At 40.6% G+C, this 17,570-nt stretch overlaps 1 long non-coding RNA gene across 2 annotated transcripts in view; it reads left to right on the top strand.

Moving 5' to 3' along the window:
* The window catches only part of LOC137546057 (uncharacterized), a 31,946-nt gene extending 18,173 nt beyond the window's left edge, over window positions 1-13,773 (top strand). For both annotated transcript variants that reach the window (XR_011026163.1, XR_011026164.1), the window contains exons 2-3: window positions 8,932-8,989; window positions 12,839-13,773. This is a non-coding gene — a long non-coding RNA (uncharacterized lncRNA). The remainder of the gene's footprint in view (window positions 1-8,931; window positions 8,990-12,838) is intronic.
* The last annotated feature ends 3,797 nt before the right edge of the window (window positions 13,774-17,570 follow it).

Raw genomic sequence — 17,570 nt, forward strand, 5'->3', positions numbered from 1 at the left:
TAAATGCTTCCACTGCAAGATTTGATTAGTCCTTATTACAGTAGATATTCGTAACAATTTGCATAATTCTGTATTTATTGGTTCAGTTGTGCTTTAAAAGATCAGGGCCCATATGCAATTAGCTTTTTCTCCTAGAAGATCATTTTTCAACTTCTTTTTAAAATAACCTTTCAGCATTTTGCAATAGAAAAGTACCAAAAAGTAGGTGAAATGGTACCTTAAAAATCATTTTGAGTATTGTCTTGTTTGCTAAAGGTTTAAAGGGTATTTTATTGACAAGTCTGAAAATATATCCTAGGAGATAACTTAGGAGAAAAAAAATAATTGCATATGGTCCCAGGGCCCCTTTAAAAAACAAATCAACATTTCACAATAGGAAAAGTTCCAAATGCAGTAGAAAAAGTATTATCCAAAATATTTTGAGTGTTTTTTTTTTTTTGCTTGCTGGAGGTTTGAAGGGAATTTTATTGACAAAGGGCTTGATTCACTAAACCGTGATAACTCATATCACGGGCGTTGTCATGGCGCATTTTTGCGAATGTGCGCAGTTGCAAATTTTCACGCGCAATCACGAGTTTTTGCGTGCAATCACAAATTTTCACAGCAGTTTTCGCGCGAAAAGAAAATTTGCAATCGTGCGCAAACACGAAAACACCTGTGATATGAGTTATCACGGTTTAGTGAATCAAGCCCAAGGTGTGAAAATATCAACTTGGAGAAAAAGTGAATTGCATATGAAGCCAAGTGAGATAACTACTTTCTGTGTCTAGTGAGGGGCAGCAGGTAACAAAAGGAAAACCACAGTGCATTTTACTCACTTATCAAACCACATCCCTGATGAGTACAGGGTTCTGCAAAATTGCAGTACACTAACCAAAACAAAATTAAAGGACATCCGAGGTGAAAATAATCTGATGAGAAAAACAATTGTATCTATCCTTAGTCTTCTAAAAATAACTTTTTTAGATATCCCACAGTTTTATTTTACTGTGTATTTAAAGGGGAACTGAAGTAGGAGGTATACGGAGGCTGCCATATTTAGTTGCCTGGCAGCCCTGCTGGTCTATTTCTCTGCAGTAGTATCTGAATAACACCAGAAACAAGCATGCAGCTAGTCTTGTCAGATCTGACTTTAAAGTCTGAAACACCTGATCTGCTGCATGCTTGTTCAGGGGCTATGGCTAATAGTATTAGAGGCAGAGAATCAGCAGGGCTGCCAGGCAACTGGTATTGCTTAAAAGGAAATAAACATGGCAGCCTCCGTATACATCTCTCTTCAGTTCCCCTTTAAATCTACTTTTTAAGTTGTTACTGTTTCATTGTCTCAGCTCAATGACACCTTTATTGAAGTATACCAGAGCTCAAATCTATGAATTATTGACCCAGATAGATACTGTCCCTTGCATAACTGATGTTTAACTTTTTCAGGCAGAGAAAGAAAAAAGTAACACAACATAGTTGTTTGTGTACTTGGCACTGTACATTCACGTGTCTATCAAATCAAATCAAATCAAATATAGCTTTATTGGCATGACCAAGCTTCATGATTGCCAAAGCAGGGGAATGCTTTAGCAATCTCATCATGTCACCTCGGTTGTCTTTTAAGTGTAGGCAGTTCAAAGGTGGTTGCAGACAGTGCAAAACAGCTGTTAATAACATTTGGCAATCAGTTAAAAGTATACAAACTATACAAACATTGCTAGCCATCTGAAGTGCACCTGACAAAAACACTCCTCCACGCTCTCTCATTCATGCATGCAAAGTCTCCTTTAAACAGATCCTGTGTTACCAGGTTCAGCAGCTATATGTGCCAAGCAGATATGAATGAATGCAAGCCCAGCCAGATAGAACCAATTATGCTCAGACACAGTTCATATACTCCAAGAAGTGATTCCCATAGGACTGGTAAAGCCTGTGTATCCATGAGCAATAATGTTTTGCTCACAACTTCCAAGTTGAGATTTCTAAGGTAACACTGAGTAACTAGGGATGTAGAAGTCCCTATGATCAGCCAAGTGCTTCACCTGCACCGTACAGAAGCTCTCCTTCGCTTTATTACTAGCAACCAGCACACAGGCAGTCAAGTGGTTACATGAAGGTAAGGAGTGCTCCCCACATGGAAACTCTGAATGAAACACTCGAAACAACATGCATTTCATCTATCCCCTAGGTCCTGGGTTCTCAACGTGTGGTACGCGTACCCCAGGGAGTACTTCTCATGGTTTCAGGGGGTATTCGGGCTTGATATACTTAACCAAGAATAACAAATTTAGACTTTTTGAAAATTATGAATCTTATTTTAACAACACCAAATTAGTATTTTAGCTAATTAAAAGCAATAGTAAATGCTGTGAAATTGTTTAGAACCAATTATCATGTACTATGATTAATTATACATTGTGATATGTTTACTATGATAGGGGGTACCTGGTGAGTACAGGGTTTTAAAAGGGGTACAAACCAATAAAATGTTGAGAAACACTGCCCTAGGTGGCCTTCATCAGAGTGTGTGCAGCAGGCGTCTTGCCTAGAGCTCTAAAACAACTAGAAGTGGCCGTGACTACCAAGAATTGACTGCAGGTATCATTCTGTAAGGGCCTGGGCACACCCTCCCGTTGCTGAGTGGAATTCAGCAACAAGTATTGATGTAGGATACACACTATATCGGCTGCTCTGCGCAAAATTTTGTGTGCAATGCAGAACTGTCCCATTCTTAGTGGTTGAATGGGGTCAGCCCTGCAACAGAGACCAACGCAGGTGCCATCTGTTTTGTTTTTTATTAAACACATGGCCACCTGCATTGCAGAGCAGTGAATGTGCCTGTGCTCTAACCCGGAAACACATCTCTAAATATGAAGGTTTTCTGGCATCATTTTTCATTTAGCATTACCATTAGCTAAAATGTTAATATATCTCTATAAACGCTGCTAGCATATATACAGCGGTGTATACTATAGAATATGGTGCATTTCTTCCACTTACTGTGCTATGTAATCCTTCTGTGTGTGGGAGCTGTTCATAGACCCCCACTGCCTGGTCCATACCTATATATCTGCTGTTCCCAAAATAGGGACTAGCAATAGATGGTGCTTAGATATTCTAAAGAAGACACCTCGTGTAAAGTGGATGACTGTAAGAGGAACCTTCTCATTACAGCACCTTTTCTATAATTACCAGTGTGTAACGATTGGTGTCAACAAGCAGAGAGAATCTGATTATTGGTGAACTGCAGATTCACCAGTAATGCAGATATACACCAGATTATGAATGATCTGCAGAATCACTAATAATCCAGGTATGACTAACCTCTGGACACCTGAGTGATGTGAGTGTTTGGTGTAACAGTAACACTTTGAGTGAGAACCACCAGAGGAACTAAGGTAGGAAGATGAAGGGAATTCACCCTGGACTGTGGGTGAATCCCTATAAGCCCAATGGCTCCCTAGGAGAGGGGCCTGGGCTAGGTTGCAGAAAGCCCTGCTGCTAAGTGAACCAACTGGATGAGAGATCCTGGCTCTACACCCTAGTGGTGGGCTAAAGTAATACAGATACACAGTGCTAGTCTTGGGTGTGAGGAAAGTAGTTACAGCACCCTGGAACTAGCATACATGACATAACATAGAGACAGTTTCCTAAGCTTGGGTGTGAGGTCCGTAGTCACAACACCCTGGAACTAGTCTATAGCATAACATAGCATAAAGACAGTTTCCTAAGCTTGGGTGTAAGGTCCGTAGTCACAACACCCTGGAACTGGTCTAAAACATAACATAGAACTGACACAGTATCCTAGTCTTGGGTGTGAGGTCCGTAGTCACAACACCCTGGAACTGGTCTAAAGCATAACATACAATGCGAGAATAATCTAGCTCAGTGTGAATTCCCAGGTTCTCCTGGTTCTAACACACTGTGGGATCTGACTAAGGTCTGTGTGCTACCACATGAAGCATTTGCAATGGCAGACAACCAGCAACTGACAAGCAAGCAGAATATATGGTTGCAGGACTAATCTGCCCCGCCCGAGCCACTCAGCCAATGATGCGTCCAGCAGGAATCAGCTGATCGTCCTGATCAGCTGACACTTCCCCTGCTGGTATAAAGGTCCTGACTTCTGGCCCGCGCGCGTAGCTCTCCATCCATCTATGTGGACTAAAAGACCCAGCCACTTTGGACGCGGGAACAGCCGCTTTGCTATTAGAACATGCGGCGGCTTTTCCGCGTTCTGCCACACTACCAGACGCGTGCCTACGCGTGCAAGCTGCCGCGTTGGACGCGGAAACAGCCGTTTTGTTGTTAGAACATGCGGCGGCTTTTCCGCGTTCTGCCACACTACCAGACGCGTGCCTACGCATGCAAACCGCCGCGTTGGACGCGGAATCAGCTGCCTTTCTTTCAGCACACGTGGCGGCTTTTCCGTGTTTTCTCACACAGCAATACTGGGGTAGTCTGGGCTTGTGAAATGGCAGAATTAGCACATTTAAAGGAGAATTGTAATCAATAATTTCTTTAGAGAGTGTGCTGAGCATATGCATGGAATGATCCATACTGAATAATGTCAGAATCTCTTAAGGATAAAAAATGCTGTGAAAACCAGGAATTATTACTTACACTTTATTCAAACAGCTGTGTACTTTATCAAAACATAACATCATTCAACACCTTTAAAAATAAAGGTTAGGAGATGACTGAAAGAAAAAATAAAATCCCACACCTTACAGTCAGTCACTCAATGTGCTTGCTATTTTAAACTCTATAATTACATTCAGCATGAGCTTTCCATTAGCATTCTGCCTCTTGTATTAATATAGGACAAAGAACAGTAAGTCCATAAAATGATTTCAGAGCTAGAGATCCCTAAAGGAGTCTGAAGGCAGTACAGCCCACCTGCATGCACCCACAATTAAATCAGTTCTGACTGGATGAAGCCATTTATCCCTAATAATAGGCTATAACAATGTAAAATACCAATGTAAGCCCTGCATTATTTCACGTTATGGCAAATGCGGAGGCTAATTTTTACAGACCTGCAGCTAATCTCTACCTTGCTTTGACTTACAACCCTTTTTGATTGTGAAAAGTATGTATTCAAATCCATAGCAGGTGACAAGTGGTTCTCTGGCTGCTGGAGTTGTACAAGATCCTGAGTGACCACTGCCACAGTACAGAATATCAACTGACCACAGCTGCCTCATGGGAGGCTAAGTGATCCCAGCTGCATTGACTATTGATATTTCTAGACTGAGCAATTGGTGCTATACAGAAGGTGGAGCTCTTTTGTGCCACATATGGCTTGGTTAACGACTGCCTTGTCATAGGATGCTGAGTTATGTCACAGATATCTGAGTGATCACCACTGTGTTACAGAAATCTGGGTAACCATTATTGAGTTGAGTTTTAAGGAGCTGAGTGTCCATTGCTGTATCACAGTAGGCCTAATGAGCACTGATTTTCCATAGTGAGCTCAACACATGGCTATATCACACACAGAGCAAATTACCTGGGTTGTAGGACATTTATGTGAAAAATAAAAATATCTAATAAAGGTTTCCAAACTAGTTTACCAGCACGTAGTATGTTCAGCTCAGATTGAATTGCATTGGGAGAAACAAGTCACCATGATAACATGCTCTGTGGGCTCTCTGCACTAATGTCATGCAAGTCCACAGTACCATATGTTTTTTCTCATTACTTGATAATTCCATGCTGAGCCACCAAGTGCTGCCTGAGTAGTCCACTTCATGACTTCTGGGCACCTGTTCATTTAGGTGCCAAGTACTTAATCAGTGAAAGTGTCCCAATATGTACTCTGAAACCCCTGACCTATCTCCAGCCCTTATCATATCTTAAATTTCGGTCCATGCCCTTCTAAGCAGTCCAGCATAACACAGAGCAGAGGATTGTGTGTGAATTGTTAAGTCTGAGCAATGAAAATTTATAATTTTAGGGTTACACTAAAAACCCTGACCTATCTCTAACCTAGCCTGACCCTAATTTACCTAGTGCCTGGTGCTCATAACAACTGAGACAACCCTTTCCATGCAGGCTAGCACAATGCAGAGCAGAGAATTGCGTGTGCGTAGGTATCCATACAGTAGTTAGGCTCATCTGGGGGACAAACACTGGAGTATAGCAATGAAGAGGACAAGTTAAGGCAAAGCATTCTGCTGACTGGTTCCTCAGGAGATTGCCTAGCCCTTTAGACATTATACTGGCATCTTCGTATAGGTTTGTAAAATAAAACAGGTAGAATTGTCAAAACTAGAACATACATTTCTATTTATATGATATTCATTTATATGATATCAGGAATTAACTTACTGATCATTTCTTCTGATTTCAGTGTTACTTGAATGTATAAATTAAGTTGTGCCCATATTCAGAAAGTTGTGAGAGACAATTCACACTCTGTGCCTGATTCAATACCATGAAGTACAAGATTTGTTGCACTTGGGTCTTTTATCTCCTCAACATAGCCCACCAGTTAATATGTGATTTAGCTGTGAAGTTTTCACTTCCAGTGTCTGTATGAGGTTAGCCTTGGACAGAACATAAAAAATAATTGCCTTGATATATATATATATATATATATATATATATATATATATATATATATATATATATATATATATATATACTGTATATACAGTATATATATTACTATTTTCACACCACCATCAGAACAATACCAGCCTGAATGGTTGGTGACATGGAGAGGACTCTACACGAAGGGAGCATAAATCCTTGAGAAAAGGAGATCGGCACCCATGTAATGGTAAAAAAAAATAAAAATAAAAATATGGAGTTCCCAACCTTCATTGTCTTTAACCGCTTCCTGAATGCGGTAATTGAAATCTACACCCTGTTTATGGCGGCTTATTCCTGCCAGGGTGTAGCTTTCAATTACCGTGCCGCACAGATCCACTGCTATTGCCGATCCCTCTGCTCTCCCCTCGCCGCAGGCCACTCGCCCTGCCATTACTATGACGGCAGAGCTCTGTGAGCCGGTCAGGGGCTGATTTCGCAGACCGAGTGACCTGTGGTGATGGGTGAATGGCGAGACGTCGGTAGGCCCCATTTTTTCGGTACCAGCAGTCTCTGGAACTTAAGGGACCAGTGACTGCTGGTACACAAGTGGTTAAGTACCTTTCAGACAGCCATTTGCAAAATGCAAGAATTGGGCCGGTACCTCCTCTAATGAAGATGTATTAAAGCTCTTAGTACAGCAGCCCTTCTTGTCCTTTTAAACCTATTTTTAAAGGAATGAAATAAAGAGCTATGTTTTACTAAGAGCTTTAATACATCTTCATCGGAGGAGGTGCTGACCCACTTCTTGCATTTGGGAGCATAAACTCTAACAGGAAGTTAACAACATGTGATCAGAAATCAAGAGAGCTAAAGTAAACAGAAGCATGGTCATGTTGTAGCAGAAGGTCAGCAACACATGGTCAGCAGAACAGAATGTAAAAAAGTTCAGCAAAAACAGAGTTGGCAGATTCCGGTACAAATTTCAGTACAGGCACAGGAGTTTATGAGCCAGTGAGCAATGAAGCACAAAGAGTCCCAAAATCAATCACACATAATTAAATAACAAAATTAAAAGGTTTTTGTTTTTTTACAGATTTCTCTATGGGGGAGGGATCGGAGGCAGGATGGACACCATGATATGGGGTCTCTGGAGAATTGGAGCATGACTGGAGCGAGTGATAGTCACCTCACAGTTGTCACACTGCAGTAGACAGCATAAACATGTGGCTAGTGCCATGTCATAAGATTAAATAGATACTGTAGATTAGATTAATATTTTTCCGCACTTTTATTTAACTATCACACAGGTAAACATGTCAGACTTTCTATCATCAGCTGTATAAATAGTAAATAATATAAAGTGAAAGAAGAATAACACCTCTGGTAACATAACTCATATTGGTTTTTTTTCTGTCATCTGCTCTCCAGTGGTATTGATTGCCAGTAAGAAAAGTACTTGGCACCTGAATATGTTTGCACTATGCCATTTTGAAACTTGTGTACTAGATAACTTAACTGTGACTGGTAACGGTCGGATGTTCCCATCAATCATCTTCAGCATTTGAGACAAAACTTATTACAGTAGGGCTATAAAATATATACTGCGATCCTAGACCATTACATACCCTTCTGGAATGCTAAGTGAAAGAAGAGTCACAGGTATGTGATGTGATTAATTTCAGGTATGCAGATCTCCGGCCCCAGACAGCTTTGTTGTGTTCTCTGGTAAGAATAACATCCTACAACAGCAGGATCGGGTTTACTTTCCTAATACTGTTTCTCCAAACATATGTTTGTACCAGTGATGTAAATATGTGTATTGATCTAGTGCAGTGATAGGCAAACTTGGCTCTCCAACTGTTAAGGAACTACAAGTCCAACAATGCATTGCAGGAGTCTGACAGCCACAATCATGAATCATAAAGGCATATGCATTGCGGGACTTTCTTAACAGCTGGAGAGCCAAGTTTGCCTATCACTGATCTAGTGTTAATATTTTTTCTGTCCTCACTAATTTGATACTGAAATGAAAGGATTAATCTCTTTAAGCTCTGTGATATGATTTGTGATATAGTTACCAGAAACCACCTCACCGGCAATATCGCCTCTGCACCCAATCTTCTTCAGTCCTCTAGAAACACATCCCTGCATTCACACTTACAAGATTTCTCACGATGAGCCTCACTCCTTCTCTGGAATTCCATTCTAAAAACACATCAGTCACTCTCCAACCTTTGAAATATTTAAGAACTCCCTTAAAACTCTCTTTTTCAGACAAGCATACATCCAAACTTGAGCCACTCCCCTTCAACCTCTGGCCAAGCTCTTTACTAAATATAAACAAAAACATGCCTTTAGGTACACATATTATATATTATCTCACATTTTGTTTTCTTCCTATTCCTTTAGATCAGAGATGTCACACATTTTTGCCACAGCTCTAGTTGATGGGACTGAATCAGAAAAGGTGTGGTTCATCAAATCCATTTCTCAGTCCATCCTAAATACTGGCATGGGTTGTAAACTTGCAAGGGTATATTTATCTTGCCATTTTGTGTCTTAGAAGGTACTAAACATTTTGTTCATCATGCTACATTTGTCACTATGCTTACTATGTCTACCAATTCTGTATTATGTATCAACTTCTTTATGTTGTGTATACCATTGTCTGTGTACCCCATATCTGTTTCTGATGCTGTACAGCGTCATGGAATATGCTGATGCTTTATAAATCAAGACGACATTACTGGAGAAAACACAAAACATATTTAGCCCTATGTAAAGAAGTCTGGCTAACCTTTTTTCTGTAACTCTTTCTGTAACTTTCTGTAAAACTGCAGTAGGCTTAGAATTTCTATCTTCTTTGTGTGCAAATGTGGGATATATTTAAATGCTGTTTTAATTTGAAAAATAAAAGTCACATTTCTTTCCTCTTAAGGAGATCCCGAGCCAGAGCTCACGATCAAAATCAGATACTCACCTTAAGAGAGGGAAGCCTCTGGATCCTATTGAGTCTCCTCCCTTCCAGATTGGGGCCGCGCAGTAGAAACGCAAGCATGGCCGTGCAGGCACAGTAACACGTAGCCCGTGGCTCCGGCTTACTGCGTATGTGCAGACGGGCTTGCATGGCCATGATACAGGGAGATGAGCTGCCTGGCCCGATGTGATTAGCGACGATGTGATTAGCGACAATGTATTGTTGGTAAGCTTCTGGGGGGCCTTGCTAAGCAACTGGGGACATTAAAATACAGAGGGAAGCCTCAATAGGATTCTGAGGCTTCCATATCTTCAGGTAAATATCTAATTTGGTACCCGAGCTTTGGCTCGGGTATGCTTTAAGCCTTGTACACATGCTAGAGGGGTCCCAGCAGAGGGTGCTGGTTGGGGCTGTCTCTGCCAAGAATATAACATGTGTATAGCCTTCCCAACGCATCACCAAGACACCCAGAATGCCAAGCCATCTCCCCCAATTGCATTGTCCCCCTCCTTACCCTTCCTGCTAAAAGCCGCTCTGTTGTCATCCCTTCTCCCCCTCTATGGCAACAGAACTTGACTTAAAGAGGAACTTCAGTGAAAATAACGTAATGAACAAAAGTGCTTATTTTTTACAATAATTATGTATAGATTATTTAGTTTGTGTTTGCCCATTTTAAAATCTTTCCTCTTCCTGATTTACATTGTGATATTTATCATATGGTGACATTTTTACTGCTGGTAGGGGATGTCAGTGGAAGTAGCTGCTGCTTGCTTTTTTGGCAGTTGGAAACAGCTGTTATTTCCCACAATGCAACAAGGCTCTGACAGTGTGATGTCAGAACCATGGTCCTAACATCACACTGTGGGAGGGGTTTCAACACAACATTAGCCATACAGAGCCCCCTGATGATCTGTTTGAGAAAAAGAAAAGATTTCTTATGGGAAAAGGAGTATCAGCTACTGATTGGGATGAAGTTCAATCCTTGGTCACAGTTTCTCTTTAAGGCTATAGCCTTATGAACCGTTTGTACAGCACCTGGCCCTAAATTGTTGGCCAGAAGATTCCAGATCCATAAGGGTGACATGCTTTGGACATTGGTATGCACCTTTATGCCATACATTATAGGTTTTGATTTACAACTAAGATCTAATTCAGGGCAACATTTATCATGGGCACGCTATACAATTTTACTCTTAGCTCTTCATTCCTTAGAGTACTATTGCATTATTAATACTTTCTTAATGAAGGAGTTAATTAATTTTTTTGTGTGACCTTGTAAAATAGCTACATCACATTATTTAGGTGTTTTAATTTGCAAAAAATATTCACTTAATTATTTTCTATAATTAGCAATTAATGACTGAAATGTGTCATTTTCCGCAAGGATTAGGGAGTGTTATTCATTAATGATAAGAAACCAGGAGTAATCTATAACAGCTATGTCGTGATTGCTGATTGTTGGCCTGTATGTAGCAACTTCCATATGTTCTTGTGCTGGTTTAAGAATTAAATTAGAATTAGGTCCTAGACGGTTCTACAGGATACCTCTTGCATTTTGTAGGGTTTTGTAGGGATAGAACATTAGTGTCAGGGCTCTACTGCTCAAAACCACTGTCAATTAAGTTGATAGCAGATCTGCTAAAACCAAAATACTGTAGTACATTGCCAGGTAGGCATAGTCCTTGGTAAAACTAATTTGACTCAGGAGGTGTAAACCTGCTCAGTTTGGTACTTTCTGCTGAGATTGATATCCTTAATCTATAACAATAGCAATAATGAATCCCAGTTATTAAAATAATATTGAAGATGTGTATCTTACCCGTATTTGAATCCTGAGAAATCTATATTGCACCTGAAATATTGTTTGTCAAATCCACATTGTACTTATAGCCTGTGATTGACTATTGCCATAGCATGCACACTTAATTCTCGACCTGAAAAAAAAGAAATCATAATTGTATACAGGGGCGTATCTGGGTAATATAGAGCCTATAGCAAACACTGAAATTGCGCCCCTCCCTCCTCCCGGTCAGAGCCCCTTTACTCTATAAAAACAGCAACCTTTCTCTTATACATGAGTTATAGTTGCCTGTGTTTTTTGGCTCGGGATATTGCTGAAGTTACTTTTTTGGAAGTATCTCTTCTTATTCCTGCTTTGTCCTCTTTTCTAAGACTAAGCCAAGTGCGCCCTCCATACACAAGTTAAGTAGCCATGCTCCCCAGATAACAGAATGAATCAGATCTGAGGTCTGAGTGATGGGGACAGGCATGGTAGCACAGCGGAGGGGCAGGCATGGCGGCACAGCAAAGGAGCATGGATGGCTCCCATGGTGCTGTGGCGCCCATGGCACAAGCCATGCCTGCACCCCTCTAGATACGCCTCTGATTGTATATTCACTATTTTAAATGAGTTATTTGCATGAGCATGTGTAGCATGACCCACGATGTCACTTTGGGAATTTGCTTAGTGATTCCCGACCATTGCTATTGATGACTATGCTCCAGCTGATGGCTTGTAACTGGTAGTGATGCTTTTTGTCAGGGATGTTAGGGGAAATATTTGTAAACACCCCTGCATGCTCAAATAAGTATTATACACAGATTTATTCTCATTTTTATTATCAATAATGATAATTAAAAAAAGTTGTAGCTCCCCTTACGTTTTATTAACTTCCTACTCCACCATCAATAAAGGATGGCTAGAAAGGTAAAATCAGTGATTATGAGACTCTACAGCCACTCCAATACCAACCTATATGGCTTTTAATATTGTGGGTACTTTGTGGGGGGGGAGGGAGAATTCCTTAACCACCTCCTTGCAAAGCACCCTTGTCCCAGTGTTTAGGACAAAGGCCAAGTCCACACATTTGTTTGCCTGAAAAAGGGTAAACTAAATAGCCACCTCTAGCCTACCTAATAAATATTTATCATGTCTTATCTATTTGCCATAAAGGGTATAAAGGAAAAAGAAGCACAGATACCGTGAAAAACATATGTTAATGAAATAAAAACGCAGCCCAATAGAGTCAAGTCTTTCAGCTCTCAATTCCAATCCCCATTATGTAGGTAATCACATTATTTTCATTGGGTTCCATCATGTGCACTGCAGCTTCTCTCAGTTCTAAGCCCGGAAGAAGGCTGACACTTGTGTCCCATTCATTCTTCCAAAACATCTACGGACCTGGATACCAAGAAAAGAATCATAAACATACAGTTCTGCAAATTCTCACCCGAATGTTATTATGGTATATTGATGACATTTTGTCAGTGTGATCACTGGTCCCCAAGTGCATAATGTTGAAAAAAAACAGCTAATGGTATCCTTTATTTCTTTTACAGATTGTGCCAGAAGTGACTAAAGTATGAGATGGAGAAAACTAAGGCTCACGGCATGATAAAGTTCCTGCATTTAAAGTGAACCTGAAGTTAGAGTTATATGGAGGCTTCCGTATGTATTTCACTTTAAGCAATACTAGTTGCCTGGATGTCGTGCTGATCCTCTACCTCTAGTACTTTCAGCCATAGACCCTGAACAATTATATGCAGACCAGGTGTTTGTGACAATATTGTCACATCTGACAAGATTAGCTGCCTCCATGCACATTTGTAGTGTGTGATTCAAACACTACTGCAGCCAAATAGATCAGCAGGGCTACCAGGCAACAGGTATTGTTTAGGAGGAAACAAATATGACTCCCTCCATATCACTCCCCACTTTAAAGGGCAATAGTGTCTGGCTAATTCATGATGAGATGATGGCAGTTTATGGAAATGATTGCCCATCTTATGACATTATTGTGAGGTAGAAAAGGAATTTCCGAAATGGTCACATGTCCTTTACAGACAAGCCAAGATCTAAGACCATCACTGACAGTTGATGCAGCCATAGTGAGGAAAGTGTAGTGTATAATCCTGGAACAAACATCCAAATGATCATGAATGAAACTGGCCACAGCAGACTACGGAACAATGGACGAAGTAAAAATCCACTTTTTTGTCCGATTCAGTTGTGCTTTAAGCAGGTCAGTCAGCGCCATAGACTGCAATGCACTTTGCCCAGGAAAGCCAAAAGTTAAATTGAAACCTCAAACATGGGCTAGAAATCGTAAGCAATGTCAGATTTCTGCCAGTTTTGATCATCCCTAGTAAATTGCAAATGGTTGCACAGGGTTTTCATCAATCAAGACTGGAGATTTCTGCATTATTCTTTTGAGTCTAAAAAGTTTTGTTCTAGTAACAACTGCTTTATGAAGTCCGGCTGAATTTGATTTATTTTCTTGAGATGTATTGTAACATGATATGGATTAAAAATGATTTAACAAGCGATGTAAAGAGCATGTTTGTGCTTCTCTATGAATAGTCTCCTCAGGCCATTGTACCAAATACAGCTACGGTATTTTTTTAAACTTTCAACAGAGTTAGAGCTTCTACCAGGCTCATATTTTTCTATTTCCTGTGCCAAAGGTATAGAGACAGCAATACAAAGTAGAAGGAGCAAAGGACAAATGTTGAGCTGGGTTGCTATTTTGTTTTTTACATCATTTGTCTGGAATTTTACATTATGGAGATGTGCAAAGAAATTAGACTGAATTGGGTACATTATCCTGTAAAATGCAAAGCACCTCTATTATTTGATCTGTTATTACACGGATTTAGGATCACACAGGTGTTGTGGGAGGGTCATTGACCTTTGAGTTTGTCGATGTGAAATCATCTTGTTTATGTGTCAAACAAGCTTCTGCTGAGCTGATGTAACTGTATCTACTGTACATAAACTGTTAAACCTTCCTGCCTTCGCAGCATCAGAGCCTTCACAGATCAGAATAGAATTTCACATTGGTGTTTATGCAGCTTTACTGGAAGAGTGTGTGATAACATGTCTGCTCATGATTTATAAGAAAACAGTGATTCCAAGCTAACTTCTTACTATAAAACTACAATCTAAATCACTGATTATACCACTTACCTTCAATATATCACCATTCACACACATACAAATGTTCATCCTTTACTGCAGACAAATATGCCTGAGGGCAGTTATATTGTACAGTTACCTGTATGGGCAGCTATGCCATCTGTTTAATGGTGCCTACTAAAGTTGGTCAGTGAGATGCTATTAATGTCTAATTAATGCAAATTCTTTCAAAGTTATGCAGCTTGGAATAGGATTAATCAAATGCAGTATTGATATTGATTTGTCCAATTCTAAGATGCATAAATTTGCATCAAATGAGTATCAAATTTGCATCAGCTCAAAATTGTCAACATTACATTAACCATTTGGTTAGTTTTCCACTGCAAATCATGATCACACTGCCATTTTCACATGACCATTTGATTTGGTATATTTGTGTTTGCGTTTTTTGACTATTTATAACTAAAAAAAAAAATCACAGAGAAATTGCTTAGCACCGGTATGCAAATTTCTTGTGCTCCCTTTAAATTTAACACAAGCGCAAATGCTCAAAAATACAGCAGCCCAATGTTTGGGTGTCAATAGACATAGATGGGTAGCAACTGGAGTATGTGGAGGCTGGGCATCAAGAACAACTGGAGTCTGTGGAGATTGGGCAGCAGGAACAGCTGGATTGCAGGCTGATGTACAGCAGAATTCTCTGGGCAGTAGGCTGAAAGGCAGAGTTTGGCTAAAAGGCAGGGGAAGCTTTGCTGATGCTAGTTGAGGAGTGGTGAGGGACTCTACAAATGCAAATGCTGACTAGGCAGCAGACAAACTTTGTGGACTTTACATGCATTGCTAGAACAGCAGACTGAAAAAACTCTGCAGATATTGGTGGAACAGAAGCCTTAAAGTCTACAGGCATTGATAGAATAAGATTCTGGTACTCTGCAGACACTGGTGGAACAGTACATTGGGAATTTGTGCATAATGGGTGGAACAGCAGGCTGAAGTTCTGCAGACTATAGCTAAGCAGAAGGCTGGGTCTCTGCTTGAGGAAAGGTTAGGTCTCGGCTGAGCAGGAGTCTAAATCCCTGGCTGGGAACTAGCCTAAGCCACTGATTGCAAAGTAGGAGGAGTCTCTGAATGTGTAGCAAGCTAAGTCTCTGGCTGTAACGCAGGTCAAGTCTCTGACTGTGAATCAAACTAGAACTCTGGATGTAAAGTAGGCTGGGTGCCAGATAAAGTTTTGGCAAGGGCAGACTGGACAATGCTAGTAGACTCGATGTCACTGGGCAAGGTCCCATTACAAGAAGAATGGATATGCATGCAACATAGTTCAGTAGAGGCAAATTGAAGTGAGATTGGCTGATATAAACAGTAGCTGAATCTGTATAGATGGTCATCTGGAACAAGGCACAGCCAGGCTATGCACCAGTATCAACATGAGTAGAGTGGCTTACAATATGTAAGATCTTGGCAGAGGTAGACTGGATATCCACAGGCAAGGTTCCATTTAAGATGAAATGGACATCCAACAAGGTTTCAACAGAGAACCACTGAAAAGGAATGGAGCTATGTTGGTTTGAAGGACATCTTGAAAACTCCTGGAGAGCTTAGAGTCATAGAGTCAAACTATTTCCCCAGATAGTGAGCATTAGGGGTTGAGTTTATTGGATATATATATATATATATATATATATATATATATATATATATATATATATATATACATACACACTATAAGTAGGCAAGCAGAAAGAGGTTGTGGGAAGATCACAGTTTACATTTGAATCATATAAAATTTAAGGAAAATGGGATGGGCATGATATCAATGCAAAAACAGCAGATAGATGGTCAGGAACTCAAAATAATTGTGTGGAGAGGTCAGGAGCTGAGAAATGTTTGTGTATTCAGCATAGACGTCATACTGAAAATGGAACAAACATTAATTGTCCCAAGCCATAAATTTAGATGGTTAGTTTTGAAGTGGAAGATAGTGAGAGAACAAGACAGGGAAGAGGGAATACAAGAATGCATTAGGCTCTGTTTCTTAGTGAAAAAAATTGTGGGAAACAGAAAATGATCAACAGTGTCAAAGGCAGAGGGAAAGTAGAGGAGTATGAGTATCATGAACTGGAGTTTGACTCTATCTGTGAGGAGGTTAGCGAATTTAGTAAGGGCTCTTTAAGTGGGATTGTGGGATCAAACAACTAAGTAAAGAAGAGAAAATCTGGCAGTTCTGAATACACGTGCCTTTCCAGCAGTTTAGAAGCAAAAGGAGCAGCAAGACAGGGCAATAGTTAGAGGGCGCTGTAGGGTCCAAAGAAGGTCTTTTTTTTTACTGCTGGTGTTATGATTGCCTATTTCAGTAAGGAGAGTTCAGTAAGGATACCAATGAAGAGAGAAAGGTTGAAAAGAGTTGTTAACCACTTCTGCCTCAGCTACAGAAGACCTATGTAACTTCTAGAGCCTTTGTAGGCTCCAGAATATATATAAACTATAACTGTATTGATAGGCGTAGCAGGCAGATTGCCACAACCACCAGGTCCTGGCTTGACAATGTCATGCGGTAGGACAAGGCTGCCTGGAGTGCTGAATGGGAGTGCTGCTAAGGGAGGTGAGTCAAACTTATCCAACATGCTTTGTACTCTGAGAGTGGGGGACCGCTATTTTATCAGGGAATCCTATAGGGTGTGTGTGTGTGTGTGTGTGTGTGTGTGTGTGTGTAGGGTTAACTACACCAGTAGGGAAAGTTCTAAGAGGGAGGATTGACCACTAGTCCATGTGATAGGAAGATAGAGTTCAGGCTGCCTGGGATAGGAAAAGAGAGTCCAGGCTTCCTGGGATAGGAAGAGAGAGTTTAGGCTTCCTGGAATAGGAAGAGAGTTCAGGCTGCCTGAGAAAGGAAGAGAGAGTTACAGAGAGTTCAGGCTGCCTGAGAAAGGAAGAGAGAGTTACAGAGAGTTCAGGCTGCCTGAGAAAGGAAGAGAGAGTTACAGAGAGTTCAGGCTGCCTGAGATAGGAAGAGAGAGTTACAGAGAGTTCAGGCTGCCTGAGATAGGAAGAGAGAGTTACAGAGAGTTCAGGCTGCCTGAGAAAGGAAGAGAGAGTTACAGAGAGTTCGGGCTGCCTGAGAAAGGAAGAAAGAGTTACAGAGAGTTCAGGTTCCAT

This window comes from Hyperolius riggenbachi, chromosome 2 (genome assembly GCF_040937935.1).
Source record: "Hyperolius riggenbachi isolate aHypRig1 chromosome 2, aHypRig1.pri, whole genome shotgun sequence".
Taxonomy (NCBI): domain Eukaryota; kingdom Metazoa; phylum Chordata; class Amphibia; order Anura; family Hyperoliidae; genus Hyperolius; species Hyperolius riggenbachi.